A 13,069-nucleotide genomic window follows, 5' to 3' on the forward strand; every position below is an offset into this window, starting at 1 on the left:
ATAGCACAATGACCAATACAATTCTTAGGAATGAGTGAGTGTAGAACTGATTGTCTATGAAGTACAGTACGGATAGCACAATGAATAACTCAAGACAGTAAGGCAGTCTAGTGCTAATAAGGTAGTACATCGTAGACTACGTTCGCTTAGGCTGTCACACACTTCCCAACCATAACTGTCACTACGTCACCAACGAATTAGTTATTCACTATGCCTGTCAGTTGTTGAAGTTGGTTGCACATTCACATTCTCCTGTGAATAAAAGACTAAACACTATGATAATAATGATGTACAACATTCAAAATGTGTTTTCTAAAAATTCGAGAACAAATGTTTCAAATGAAATCAACCAAGAATACAATTTAACCAAATCTGAACCTGGGGATTGTATGACTCCATGTGCCACTAACACTAGCCATGACACTCTCTACGTCTTCGAAATAAATGACCTTGGGCAAAACTCATTGTCAAATCACTCTACTGTATACGATATGTACTTATTGAGATCGATGCCGGCATATTGTGCGCTGACTGGGATATAACCTATACCTAATTAGACGGAAATTACGACTCCGTAATCCGGAATAATCTTATTGGGGATTACCCGTGGTTTCCGCAGTGAACAATATGACAAATTACCATATGACACATATTTGATTATCCAATATTCAAGTTCTCTGTAAGTAGATATATAAGAGAAATTGGCAAATAACTTAGTATTATATCATAACAAAACGGCGTATGTACATCGCATCGTGTAATACTTTTCTGTATCATCGGCAGACTGCAACTCTCTGGATAACTTTATTTCCTATTTAAGAAGACTCCATACTGCGTTACTTGTGCTCATACATCTCATTGGTGCGAGTCAAGGCTCATTCGTAAACAGTGTCGTTTTCCGAAATACTTACTACCAACGCGTTGTTTTATTTTTGCATGATGGCTTCATAATTGTATGTGTTATATTACCTTATAGTATACGTGAACACTGATTACTGTTACTATAGTGATTGAAAAATATATAATATTTTATATTTACGGTTTCGGGAATTACTAAATGTCTTGCCTTGTCGCCACTAGACATTGAGGAAATTGAACTGGCGTATTGTACCACATACCGCGTTTTAGTGATATCCGAAACTACCAAATATACTCAACTAATAACTGTAACTATTTCGAACATTTATTCGCAAATTATTGTGTTCTAACACAGAATCCTGCATGAAACAAGCCGAAATTATCATATTACATAATAACAAACAATTCGTACCACTACCATGTTGGATTCAGAGCCGCTCGATGGATCGTTCATATTGAAAAATCTTCAAGTGTGAATAACGATAACACGAATATGTATTTATTAGCTAGTGTAAGTTTTGCCTTTAGGTTGATGTTAGGTAAACTGACGGTAATCGACTATGAGACAAGTTAACAATATTGTTAAATCGTAAAACATTTAAAATAGAAATAACAACACACCTACAGTACATCCATTAAAATGGCCGACAAAATCAACACGTATATTACTACCTAAATAAAACAACATACTTAAATATTGCTATCAAATATGACATGAATATTCTATAACTGTATGCAAGGACTTATTGAAATTGATATAAATGAGTTTTTATCACTGGAGCAAACTGTTCAAGTAGAAGCAGTCAAATAGTCTTTTGTTTGCTCCACACGTGAGTTAATTCTCAATAGTTTTATGAATCTGTATCAAGCATCATTCTGGTCACGGATCGTCGAAGTGATCGAATACCATACGCATGCATTCGTTATTGATTACAATAATGCAATTTGAATTACAATGTTACTTGTTAGTGATATTGCGTTATACATTTTCTTTATTAGTAAAAAAACATGTTGACACACGTCTAATCTTTTTATACAGTGTTAAGTATTCAGTAAACTAATAGGTTATATAGCTTTCTATATTTGACCGGTATATATGTTGGCATTTACGTTGGCATATACGTTGGAATATACGTTGCAAAAGCAATCCATGTATTATCTTCTCAAATGAGTCATATGACTTGATGTTGAATGTTTGGTTCAAAATATCTTGCATTATATCATGACGTCAGTCGTTCGGATGTGCCATTCTAATAGATTAAAATTACAGACACGCGATGCATATATTTGCAATATTCCACATTTACAGAAGAATAAAATAAATTCTCATTATTTTGAAGGCATTCAGTAAGTCAGAGAACAATACTGCCCAAAAGCCATCTTCCGACATTGTCCAGATTGCTCAATGGGTAGCGTGTCTGTAAGAAGTATGTTGTGTGAGCTCATAATTAGAGGACAGCCTATGGGCAGCACGCCGTCGTTACATGTACGACGGTGGTGCCACAACAGTATCAATGGTGCCTGTGAGTCAGGGTATAGTGCCTATAAAATATTCTGGGACGTTTACAGCACAAAAGTCCAAGAACACTTGGACAAAGTGAGAACAAACAAGATTACGCTTGAAACATGACATTTAGTGAAGATAAAGTTCGGCATTATAGTAATGGTTGAAAAGCACTTGGTAGGTTTAAACTAACGGGTCTGCAAAGAACCGTGACACTTCTATATACTGTACAGACTGAATACTATTGATCAGTTCGATCCCAGGTTTCGATCGAGTAACAACGACATCATTTGGTGAATAATTATTTACCAGGCTGAAAGTACGCATACATAAATGTTATATACAAAATACATTTGAATTATTTCGCGTGTGTCCGTGACACAATACTGTTAGATAATATTGTTAAATTGTATGCTGCATTAAATCTATAATTCCCAAATATATACATTCATTATTGTAGTCGAAATTAGTTGTCGAAATACACAGTTCGTGTTATATCACATCGTAAGTGACAAGGGACCTCAGGTACACAGAAGACACTATGAACAGTCCTGATGTAGGATATCTCTAACTTCGCATCAAAGCAGGTTTGTTTGTCGCGTCGAGACTGAAATAGTTATCTTCGTATTTCAAAAAGTGACATATCTCCGATCATGACGTCAGTAGACCTGCATCAAAGAGTTTTGAAATTATTCACAGCATTACATCTTGTTTGAGTAGTACGACGCTAGCGAAATAAAGTAGATTGGAAATTTATGGAAAAATAACGATAGATAATATTTATCATACTATAAAACGTTGATTAACAATCTAAATATTGTATCATTAGTTGATTACTTGTGTATGTATAATGTATTGATTATAAGTATCCGTGTATCACAATAGATGTATGTTCGTGTGCAATAATGAAGATATCCACGTCACTGGTGAACACGGTAAAACAAGCTTGTCAGATCGTATTTGTTAATTAGTGTGTTTTCGTAGAAACTGAAGCTTGTTATTCCGTACCAATACTCAAACTAGTCCCGTTTGGCTATAGAGTGTTATCATGTGTGCCTCATGGTAAGTGTACCTGGTGTAATTGGGTTGGGACTTAAACGTACAGAAATTATAGGAAAAAAATCCGCATATGAAAATAGTCGTATATCACGAATTTACTAAATATTATTTCGAGTAGACAGACAAGGCTAGTAAAGAAAGTTAATTAACAAGAGACACATGTTAAATTCACTTTAGAAGGATGGGTTTACATGGCTCTAGTTCATAAAAATAGGTAGAGACCATTAACTAGCAAGCATTACTTACAGGTAAGCCACATCATAGACAGACCAGAAAACGATTAACATTGTGTTCTAGCATCTCTCATACTTGTGTGATCTGTATGTACTTCATTGAAAAAACCCAACGACTTTATAACTATACACACATATATATTATAAGAAGTGTAACATTTCTTGTGGTCCGATAACTATTTAACGATGAATCATTATTGATGATGCTGAACAATATGAGGTGATTTTAGCCAAGGATGTGGACTAACTATAATCACATACAGTGATGTCAAGTACACAATTGGAAGAACTGTAACTCTACTAATATTTCAAGTGAAAGTAGCAGAGAACTACTGGGATGAAATACATCTATATATTAGAAATATCCACCATCCTTGCAGGAAATTATAATAAATGAAGGATAAAAGGGCGGAAAATTCATTAGTTGAAACTTATGGGAACCTAAGTTTAAGCTCCATCAACCTGTAGTGTATGGTTTATTCAATGATTCTATCAGTGTTGATGTACAACCTGTGGTGTATGGTTTATTCAATGATTCTATCAGTGTTGATGTACAACCTGTAGTGTATGGTTTATTCAATGATTCTATCAGTGTTGATGTACAATCTGCAGTGTATGGTTTATTCAATGATTCTAACAGTGTTGATGTACAACCTGTAGTGTATGGTTTATTCAATGATTCTATCAGTGTTGATGTACAATCTGTAGTGTATGGTTTATTCAATGATTCTATCAGTGTCGAAGTACAACATGTAGTGTATGATTTATTCAATGATTCTATCGGTGCTAATGTACAACCTGTAGTGTATGGTTTATTCAATGATTCTATCAGTGTTGATGTACAACCTATAGTGTATGATTTATTCAATGATTCTATGAGTGTCGATGTACAACCTGTAGTGTATGGTTTATTCAATGATTCTATGAGTGTCGATGTACAACCTGTAGTATATGATTTATTCAATGATTCTATCAGTGCTGATGTACAACATGTAGTGTATGGTTTATTCAATGGTTCTATCAGTGTCGATGTACAACCTGTATTGTATGGTTTATTCAATGATTCTATCGGTGCTGATGTACCACCTGTAGTGCATGGTTTATTCAATGATTCTATCAGTCCTGATGTACAACCTGTAGTGTATGGTTTATTCAATGATTTTATCAGTGCTGATGTACAACCTGTAGTGTATGGTTTATTCAATGATTCTATCGGTGCTGATGTACAACCTGTAGTGTATGGTTTATTCAATGATTCTATCAGTGCTAATGTACAACCTGTAGTATATGATTTATTCAATGATTCTATCAGTGCTGATGTACAACATGTAGTGTATGGTTTATTCAATGGTTCTATCGGTGCTGATGTACCACCTGTAGTGCATGGTTTATTCAATGATTCTATCAGTCCTGATGTACAACCTGTAGTGTATGGTTTATTCAATGATTTTATCAGTGCTGATGTACAACCTGTAGTGTATGGTTTATTCAATGATTCTATCGGTGCTGATGTACAACCTGTAGTGTATGGTTTATTCAATGATTCTATCAGTGCTAATGTACAACCTGTAGTATATGATTTATTCAATGATTCTATCAGTGCCGATGTACAACATGTAGTGTATGGTTTATTCAAGGGTTCTATCAGCGTCGATGTACAACCTGTATTGTATGGTTTATTCAATGATTCTATCGGTGCTGATGTACTACTTGTATTGCATGGTTTATTCAATGATTCTATCAGTGCTGATGTACAACCTGTAGTGTATGGTTTATTCAATGATTCTATCAGTGCTAATGTACAACCTGTAGTGTATGGTTTATTCAATGATTCTATCAGTGCTAATGTACAACCTGTAGTGTATGGTTTATTCAATGGTTCTATCAGTGTCGATGTACAACCTGTAATGTTTGGTTTATTCAATGGTTCTATCAGTGTCGATGTACAACCTGTAGTGTATGGTTTATTCAATGATTCTATCAGTGCTGATGTACAACCTGTAGTGTATGGTTTATTCAATGATTCTATCAGTGCTAATGTACAACCTGTAGTGTATGGTTTATTCAATGATTCTATCAGTGATAATGTACAACCTGTAGTGTATGGCTTATTCAATGATTCTATCAGTGCTAATGTACAACCTGTAGTGTATGGTTTATTCAATGATTCTATCAGTGCTAATGTACAACCTGTAGTATATGGTTTATTCAATGATTCTATCAGTGTTGATGTACAACCTGTAGTGTATGGTTTATTCAATGATTCTATCAGTGCTGATGTACAACCTGTAGTGTATGGTTTATTCAATGGTTCTATCAGTGTCGATGTGCAATCTGTAGTGTATGGTTTATTCAATGATTCTATCAGTGTCGATGTACAGCCTGTAGTGTATGGTTTATTCAATGGTTCTATCAGTGTCGATGTACAACCTGTAGTGTATGGTTTATTCAATGATTCCATCTAAGGGTAGCTGAACTGTACTTCATGGTTTATTATTATTATTATTATTATTATTATTATTATTATTATTATTATTATTATTATTATTATTATTATTATTATTATTATTATTATATTATGTGTTTATTTCAGATCATAAAAAATCCATAGCAAAAAAAATACAAGTCAAAAAATCCTCTTCTCCCATAATTTCCATATTAAGCCCTGGGAATGAACAGTTTTGATGACACAGTTGCAACAGCAACCGGACGCTAATTAGACTGGTCACAGATATCGCCCCCAGGATCTTTTGGAATGGGGACTAAAACAGTAGACATAAGCTGATTAGGTACAAAGCCATGGATCAAAATTGCAGAAAAACAAAGGGATAGCAAAACATAAACTCTAGGGGGTGCATATTTAAAAAACTCGGTACTAACACCATCAATACCTGGAGAAGCTCCTGATTTTAACTATTTTATCATATTCAAAATTTCTTCCGGGAAAACTGGCATATCTGTAGTAAAATCAGAAGTGGGAATTTCAATATTAAAATCCGCACCTGTCTTAGTAAGTATAGACTTGTAATGACGTTGCCACATTCTGACACAGCAATGTCACCAGTATAACCACCGACAGTAGTAGGTGGTGTCGATTTTGTTTTTCGTATGGATATTCTTTTCCAATAATCGACAGTATCACTCAAATATGTAAAAGAATTAGTAGGCAGACGATCCACATCGGCCACAATAAAATTATTATCCAAGACAAAAGCATTTAAAAATTCATAGTGAATCCTTACTTGGATCTGAATTAAAGTCACCACAGACCATAGAACAGCAAGTATCTATGTCTTTAATGACGACCTCTAACGTACATAAAATTTGTTGTACTTCATCGTTGTCTGAACCAGCAGTCGGCAAATAAACATTAAAAATCACAAGATCAGGTTTTTCATTCATTTTTATACGGATACCTAGAACTCTATTTTCGCCAGCGAGAAATATCGGCGTGACACAGTAATTGACTTGCGCCAAAGAATCCCGACACCCCATAGGGCCTGCCCCCAAGAATACCGGCTGATGTATCCATAGAGGTAACAGCAACTGAACTAAAATCATTGTGCAGGGAGTTAAGTAATCCTAGGCTATCCTGAATTAATAGAATATCACACGTGTCAAGTATACTATTCATTTCAGCGAATAACTGGCAATGTTAATGTTATTCATTTATATTTCTGGAACGTTCGCCAGGCTTGCTTCTCTTAGCAATTAACGCTGATTTAGATAGGTAGTAAGGTTTAACCAGTACACCACGTGGCCACATTTCAGGACTCAAAAGACGACCAACGTTATCTTCAAACACATCAATTCGGAATGATGCATAAGTGATTATTCAATGATTCCATGAGTGTTGATGTACAACCATATTTCTTGGGTTGTCAGGACGGGGTAATGCTGTCAGAGTTAATGCTACAGAGAGTGGATGTACTAGTTTGAACATTAATAATATATTACATAATTCTTCCCCATGTAGTAGTAAAAGTAGGAATAAATTAAACCCAATTATAACAGAAATTAGGTGGTGTATGAGGGAGCTAGGATGGCAGCAGCAATGAAAGATCATAATAATCAACCACAGAATGGTACCAGAACCCAACTAGACAGTAAATGGATGAAATCAGAACATTGGAAAAAACTGTAACCACTTTAAAGCTAGATGAATGTCACCCAGGAAACAGGCAAGAAATTGAGACCGGGAAGAGGGTAACCAATCTACAAGACCAATTTCGAGCAAGACTACTTAAGTTGTTTTGTAGCAAATGTTTGGTGGAATTTTACATACAAGGAAAGTTAGTTCGAGAATTATGGGACATGCGCTCTCACGTACTAGGATGTACGTATCATCTCCAATGCATAGAAAATGCATAACCTCCCAGATTTTCCACTAAACCCAATTGAACAACTCCTTGAAATTGCCACAAATGTTCAGGCACTCATCCCACTTAAAGTGCAACAAACATATCTGAGGTCGAATTGAATTCAACCACCATCAGACAAAAAAATATAATCAATTAAGACTATAAAAGGTTCATGGAAACATCTGTTTATTTATGTCATTTGTCAACTGAAGAACAAGACATAGTGCAACAAATGCTAAAACAAGAAACAGCCAGATTTGCAAAATATCAAACAGAAATGGGCTGTATTGAAACTAAATCTTCATTTTCATTTAAATGACAGTAGTCGTGTACAACACAAACATGTGTCTAGACTTGGAAGATCTCATGAACAAAGATGGTAGAAGAAGTCACGGTATGCTTATTCACCAACTGTTTGAGGAAACATGATAGAACATTGACACGATATTTTGAGCTAAATCAGAAAACGCAACCAAACGGACAATAAATTCAACATATCCAAGATCTTTTAGATACATTTTGAGGAAGTTTGTGGTTTTCATTGATAAAAATAACTTTTATCAAATCATGGGAAAATTATGAATAAGCCAGAATCCTATTTTGGTTTACAAATCAATGATTTGATGGGTTGAGTCGTGACTCCATACATGTTTTAGTTCACTCTAACACATTTGAAAAACATTTAGATGACATCAAATGCACTCTGTTTAAATGCAAAGTACATTATATTATATTAGAAGAATAGTCCCAGAAAGAGGGTATACACCAAACCCAGAAATACTATTGCTGATATCAGCTAATTCGCTCGGAACTAATTGGTGATGTATCTGTATCCCCAGAACCAACTATTCCGGAAGATGAACAAGAACTAGAGTTGGGTACCACAGAACATACTATACCTGTACATGTACCTTAACCAACCTACTATAGTTAATAAAATTAAGCACGAACCAGATCATCCAGAAGTAGACCAGGGAAGGGATGAATCAACAAAATTCAATCAACATAGCAGAATGTCAATCCAGTAGTCAACAGTGCAGTAGTAATCAACGTATTCATCCAGTGCAAAGCTTAAGTTGAACCATTCCCCCTTTACTAAACCTAAGCTTCACAAACTTAAATTTAATTAAATATTAATATATATTATGAAAAATTGCGACTCCCCGTGTTTGAGGCTCCACATGTACAAAAAACTTCTCTTTGTTGGTGTGTATCCGGACCACTGGCTCCACTTCTACTTCTATACAAACACACACACCCGCCCCCGCACGCGCGCTTGTACACATCCATAGGGTCAAGTGCTAATAGTAATAGTCTATAGTAACAGTCATTGCGAGGTGTGCTTGCGAAGCTCATATAACGAGTGCCCATGGTAGGAGATGGAGTCACAATTTTTTCGAACAATCGCCAAATCGATGCTAAAAATAATAATATAATAATAATAATTAGAATCGGCCCTCAAAAATTATTTTTACTTGTCATTGATGGGAGCTATTTTTTATTAGCCGAACATGTCTGTGTATTTCTTTCTCCTGTCGTTAAATATTGCGAGGTCCTGCTAGTCACGTGGTGATATGAAGAATGATTAGTGTAGTCGCGTGGTCATCTATTACGTAACCATTTCGGGAAATTACAGTTAGAACTCGATAAATGAGATCAACCATGATTTCATGTTATTAAAATAATGTAAAATTGCATGCACGCACACGATTGTGTGTGTCACGTGGTAACCCATCCACAGGAAGAATATGAAATATTGTATTGATAAAACGATGAGAGGCCACAAAAAAAAATCGCCAGACTCTGACGTCTAAGGAAAAACCCAAATGAGTATAGACAAGATATCTCATGCCGCCATCTTGTCTCACTGACAGAGTGTACACCTAAGGGGACGCTTATCTAATATGAATCATCTGTATTAATTCTGATTAATATAATTTTAATAAATTATACATACATGCATACATAATATTAGATTATTGTAAAATATTTGCATTTTGTGAAAGAAAGCGTTACGACTATAAGATAGCCCGAAATTAAGTTGCTGATGTCGACACGAATTTTGGGGTTTAGAATATTGACCAGCGTACTAAAAAGCTGTGAGAAGCAAATTGATACGTACTACTTGTAATCAATGTATCCCTGCATTTTAACGATCCCGATCACCGGCAATCGGCATCGGCTAAAGATCTCCCCATTCGGATTAAATATTAAATTACACAATTACAATTAATACGAGAAGAAAGGTTTCACCTAGAAGACTTGCTTATGAATACAAACGCAATAATAAACGAGTTGAAGTGATATTTCCTTCGCAACTCCCATGGCACGTACTTGAATGTACGACGAACTTGTGTGATTTGGTCCGTAATAATGCACGCTACAAATAGCACATATATATGGCCCGACTAATCACACAAAACAAGTAATTGAATTTGTAAGTATAAATAGACATATATCCAGGGGAGTTTGCAGGAAAAACAGGAATCACTTCAAATTTAACATGACGTTTGAATTATAAATGAGGACAATGCCAGTCAGAGCAGAATCCTTGACACATTATGAATAATGCATGTAGTAATCGTCTCAGATGAAACAGTCATGATAATAATGAAGTACGTAAGACTAATACATCGCCCACATGAATACATTTTCTACTTTGAAGAGCGATGGCTGTCTCATAGCTCCCGTTCGAATGTTGTGTCAACAAACAGTTTATTTCACGAGCGGTGCACATGTCAAATGAAACGCATATCGTACACAACACATGATAACCGCCGCCTTTTTAAAACATTCTCTAGAAAGGAAATATCTCACGAAATGACGCTATAAACGTGAACACATCAGACACCATTTACAAGTACATCTCCGTAGTATATCTGATTTCAATACAATTACTACTATTCAATATCATTAGATGTTCATTAGCATGGTAATGTAATGATTGTCTTATCTGAAAGCTTAAGACATTCATCCTATGATGCATCGAAACTACTAATTCAAACCCAGTGAATGGAAGAATAAACACCCTTCAACAGATAGTTTAATTATATTAGTTTAAGAATATTCTAAGAACAGTGTACTTGATGAAATTAGACCATGAAGCCTTCCATCCACTAAATAACATTGTGGTCTCAAATTCGTCTGTGAAGCAAAATCCGGTAACGACGTGAACCTGCATATCAGGGCGACCTTCGGTAACAATCAAGCAATATTTCCGGCGATAGGAGAGGTAAAAAAACTATCAATATTAGATCTTGGTTTACGATCAATTCTGAGGAGAGTGGTACACATATGCATATTCTTGGACTGAAAGGGTAATGCCCGACTTTGGACATAAAGCAATCTTCTCAGATTAAAATCAAACTAACACATATTAAGGTAAACGATTATAATAAGTACACTACACTACACTGCATTGTCAAATCAGTAAGAGAACGATATATGGACCCCATGGTATACATGAAGTGATGTCACATGTCAGTAAACTGTCACGTGTATTGAAATTCATAAGGCGAGTAACTATTCATAAATATAGTTTACTGATTTTGAACATCTATGTGAGTATAAAAATAAACTATATTGAATGTGAACATGAATTGCCTGAGAAATGATTAATAATGATATATTTGCAGTTTGTTATTTAATCTTTTCTTTTTCAAAAATGGCCCAGTTAATTAATTTTCATCGCCCCAAGGAATTGTATCAAATATAAGACAAAATATGATTCATAATTTCATTCACCAGTGATTTTTCATAAGTTTGAATGAAATTAGACAAGGATCGCCATAGAAACAATGTATTACATGTTGAAATGTTTTTACCAGTCAAATGTTCATATTTATGGCAGGTATTCATTACGCCATGCCATCGATGCAGCATAACGAATTCATGCCATAGATGCAGCAACACGAATTCATGCCATAGATGCAATAGAACGAATTCATGCCATAGATGCAGCATAACGAATTCATGCCATAGATGCAACAGAACGAATTCGTGCCATAGATGCAGCATAACGAATTCGTGCCATATATGCAGCATAACGAATTCATGCCATAGATGCAGCATAACGAATTCATGCCATAGATGTAGCATAACGAATTCATGACATAGATGCAGCATAACGAATTCATGCCATAGATGCAGCATAACGAATTCATGCCATTGATACAGCATAACGAATTCATGCCATAGATGCAGCATAACGAATTCATGCCATAGATGCAGCAAAACGAATTCATGCCATAGATGCAGCATAACGAATTCATGCCATAGATGCAGCATACGAATTCGTGCCATAGATGCAGCAGAACGAATTCATGCCATAGATGCAGCATAACGAATTCGTGCCATATATGCAGCATAAGTAATTCGTGCCATAGATGCAGCATAGTGAATTCATGCCATAGTTGCAGCATAATGAGTTCATGCCATAGAGGTAGTATAACGAATTCATGCCATAGATGCAGCATAACGAATTCGTGCCATAGATGCAGCATAACGAATTCATGCCATAGATGCAGCATAACGAATTCGTGCCATAGATGCAGCATAACGAATTCGTGCCGTATATGCAGCATAACGAATTCGTGCCATAGATGCAGCATAACGAATTCGTGCCATATATGCAGCATAGTGAATCCATGCCATAGATGCAGCATAATGAATTCATGCCATAGAGGCAGCATAACGAATTCATGCCATAGATGCAGCATAACGAATTCGTGCCATAGATGCAGCATAACGAATTCATGCCATAGATGCAGCATAACGAATTCGTGCCATATATGCAGCATAACGAATTCATGCCATAGATGCAGCAGAACGAATTCATGCCATAGATGCAGCATAACGAATTCATGCCATAGATGCAGCATAATGAATTCATGCCATTGATACAGCATAACGAATTCGTGCCATAGATGCAGCATAACGAATTCGTGCCGTATATGCAGCATAACGAATTCGTGCCATAGATGCAACATAACGAATTCGTGCCATAGATGCAGCATAGTGAATCCATGCCATAGATGCAGCATAATGAATTCATG

This window comes from Saccoglossus kowalevskii, chromosome 3, assembly GCF_978046115.1.
Source record: "Saccoglossus kowalevskii chromosome 3, keSacKowa6.1, whole genome shotgun sequence".
Lineage (NCBI taxonomy): Eukaryota > Metazoa > Hemichordata > Enteropneusta > Harrimaniidae > Saccoglossus > Saccoglossus kowalevskii.